The following is a 4,159-nucleotide window of genomic DNA, read 5'->3' on the forward strand; positions in this document are numbered from 1 at the left end:
ACTTATTCGATTAACTGAATTAATTACTCCTCAATTAAATTGCATAGCATTGCATAGACACTTTCATCGGAGTATGTAAAATATACTTATGTAATATGAGTGTGTGTGTGTGTGTGTGCGTGTATATATATATATATATATATATATATATATATATACACGCACACAAACACACACATGTTTGTGTGCTGTGCGTATTGATCACGGGACAAGTCCCCCCGCCCCCAATGCCTTGTTTCATTTAATTCCTTAACGCTCTCCTTTAATCCTCTGACCATTGGTCATCGTGGCGTTTGTGGTCTTAAACAGATAGCATACCTATCCCTACGCATGGCAGAAAAACTTTTTCGCAGCAAAAACCTTAAACTCAGCGGTCAATGGCGCCATTTTGTAGTGGCTGTCAGGTAATCAGCTAAGGAGAGTTCACCACTTCGCTAATTAGCACAGGACACATCTGTGATAGAACACAAACAACCGACCTCATGGATCGTTGTACAGGATCAACTCACTCCTCTCCGTCTTTTATATTTCATTGCTATGACAAAAACTTCAACATAATAAATCAAAATGTAATCTCACTTATATGAATTTATGGGTTGATCCTAATGACTCACTCATATATTGTATACTGTACTGTGCACACGCACACGCACACAGGTACACGCTTCGACGCGCGCGCGCGCGCATACACAAACTCTACATATAATATTATTAAATCAATGATTCATTCCCTAAATGTGTGTGTGTGTGTGTGTGTGTGTGTGCGTGCGTGTAAACGGATGTGTAATATACAATGCGGAGTCAAAAATTAATCAGATTTTCTCCAAAACCTTTAGTTTAGTCGCATTGCCTTCAGCTCTCGCGTACTGAGGGGTCGTGCCTTTATGGTTACGTAACCGAGCTTTGACCTTAATCGCTCTAGTTCTCTTTCTTGTGTTACAAAGTTAACGTAGCGGCTTCGCTGGCAGTAGACCCACAGCTAAATACCACAAGTCTGTAAATAAGTTCAACAGATGGTGACAACAATGGGGCTTCGCATTCCTGTGCGATCAAAAAGCAAAAAGGGCGTCACACCCTTGCGGTCAGCAGAGGTCAAATATGTGTTTACGATCGCATCAATGAGAGCGGTGACCTTGGAAAGAACCAGTTCACTTTGTTCTGTTTTAATTGCTGATAGAAAAAAATAATATACATACTGATATTTACACCGTTGACTTTTTCTTTTCTTTTTATAGGTTGTGCTGTGATTTGGAGTTTTCGTAATTTGTACAGTTTGTAAATATTGACAGTTGCTTACATCCTTCATTTTTATCAGACCAGAAGAAGGGACACACTACACAAAGACAGCCACTCCTACTATAAATTCTCCCTACGACATTAAGCGACACAAAGTTCACTCATACTTACACATATAAACAGCCAAAACCACGCACGCACACACACGCGCACACACACACACACACACACACACACACACACGCACGCACGCACGCACAACACATACACATACGCGCACACACACACACCTACGTGCACGCACATACCCACACATACACCTACCTCCTTCTCTTACACTCCCCTGTCTTAGAAAGAACTTTTTCGTGACCCATTCCCTTCCGGTCATTTCTAAATGTAACCGCATGTAAATCGTTGGCGATTTTCTTCCTCCGTTTTCCCTTCTTTTGAACTTTCTTCTGTTTCCGAAGAAGAGCGTCTGCTTGAGTATCAATAATTTTCCAGGAATTGACAAGTAGCATGATAAAGCACCTGACTTGTCTTCGAGAACGTAACTATCTAAAACCATGGCCATATAATGTAACTAAATGTTTTCTCTTTATTAAATCATTTCAAATTGATTCAGCTGAACCAATAGGTATAGGGGCTAATGCAGAATCGCACCCCTTTGAAAAACGAAATTTTGTGAAAAAATTTTTTCGGATTCCTACCTTTAACAGAGATTCCGAATATGCAAAAATATTAACAAAATCCAATTTTATCTTTATTCCATTTCACTTATGATTTTTAGACATTTTAAAGGGAGAGTGAGGATGGGAAAGTACTGAGGTTGGATCTAGTTCAAAACGGGGGCACCAGTTTTCATTTATGTTTTATGTAGTGTTTTTGGTACCGAAAGACTTTCAAACTTCGTATACTTATCTATTTTGTGTTATAAAACAGAAAAAAATGTTTGTATTCGGAGTTATTTCATGTAAAAAATTGTCTTATTTCGATAATTTCAACCAATCACTGACAAGTATTCAGCTGTTTACGCTTACTCCTTTGGCAGTTTAAGCGGTGTAAAGCGTATTTAATCTCCATTTATAATTTCGTTAACATCTGCCTGAACTGTATGTGTACAACATTTGCTTTTTTCATTTTCTTTCACGCGTGTTTATTTCGTTAACATCTGCCTGAACTGTATGAAAGGTTTATTAGCTACTGCCTAACCCTAACCCTAACCCTACTGCCAATATGCTTCAGCCATATTTTGACAAGAAAATAATAATTTTATCACCGCCAGAATCGTTTGAAAATCGTTTGTTTACGTAGTCAGCACTTACTGTATTCGGCTGAATGGACGTCAGTCATTGGTTGAAATTACAGAAATACGACAACTTTAACATGAAATAACTTGCGATGTACGTTTTTTTTGTTAAGAAGACTAAGAGAAAAAGATGTTTTATATGACACATTCTACCAGTGTCCCAAGTTTCAAAGTGTTTCGTTAAGAAAATACTGGTGCCCCCGTTTTGAACTAGATCCCTGAGGTTTCGAACAGAGAGAAAAATACAAACAATACACTTATTTCAGGCTCATCGCTACAGAGCCATTTTTTATTCCCTGCTTATTCTAGGTCATACGGGGGTGATTGCCTATTCAGAATCTCCCATATGTAAATCATAGGAATACGAAAATTCTTTTACTGAAAAATTGCCAGGGGTGGGGGAGAGAAATTCATTGCATGCCCAAGCCCGGAAGTCACCGCACGCCACTGATAGATGGATAGATAGATAGATAGATAGATAGATAGATAGATAGATAGATAGATAGATAGATAGATAGATAGATAGACAGACAGACAGACAGATTGATTGATTGATTGATTGATAGACAGACAGACAGACAGACAAACTGATTGACAGACAGAAAGATAGACTGAGCAGTTTAGCTTAATGGTAACGTACTCAGCCGGTCTTTGAGAGATGCTGGTTCGAATCCCATGGCTGTTTGTTGACAACTTTAGGCGCAGGCGTGGTAAGAAGCTTGTTTCCCAACCACATGGTTGCAGGTTCAGTCCTACTGTGTGGTACTTTGGCCAGGTGCCTTCTACTTTAGCCTCGAGCCAACCAAAACCTTATGAGTGGATTTGGCAGACGGAGTCACAAATGACGAGCGGGCTGTGATGGAGACAGTGTCAGTACTGCTGCCATATTGTGGTGTTATGGGCTGTGATGAGCTGTGTGTTGTGGTGGAGAGGGGGTGAGGCAAACAGAGGTGAAGCCAGACCGGAAGGGCCAGACCGGAAGGGTCAGATCGGAAGTCGGCGACACGCGGTCGAAGGCTAGCATGTGGGGCCAGTCAGAAAACAGAGAGGTTACGAGAAAGACGTGTTCTGATCAGGAGCGATCGTGTACTCCGCTGCGGTCGGTAAGGTAAGGTCCAACGTTTCATTCTGTCCTTTTGCTTCTTGTTGTCTTTTTCCTCCAGAGCGGGCTGTGTAACAGTCTGCCATTAGTGATGGAGACAGTAGCAGTACTGCTGCCATATCCAGTATTTCTTTGTTTTTACCGCTTTACATGTCTACAAGATGCTTTCTGCTTTCTCAGGACGAATATCATAGTTTGATGGTCTTCTTAAAGTATATCCACGTTATGTAGGGTATCAAGATTGTCGTTCAGTGGTTGTTATAAGGATTAAGTACTTTAAGTAGGATCTCAATAACTTGACAAACATATTTCGTGAGGATGGTGTCGCAAGGTAAGCTCCGTTAATTTAGACATTATGATAATTATCACCGTACTGTCTTCTCACTAATTTATCAAGATCTCATTAATATAAATGATAGTTAATAGAATGCCAGAATGGAAGTTGATAGTCATTAATCATTATCAGCTCCGAGCGTCCTCTGTGGATCGTTAGATGTACTTTTCTGGCTTTT

This window comes from Octopus bimaculoides, chromosome 24, assembly GCF_046866305.1.
Source record: "Octopus bimaculoides isolate indiv1 chromosome 24, ASM4686630v1, whole genome shotgun sequence".
Classification (NCBI taxonomy): Eukaryota; Metazoa; Mollusca; class Cephalopoda; order Octopoda; family Octopodidae; genus Octopus; species Octopus bimaculoides.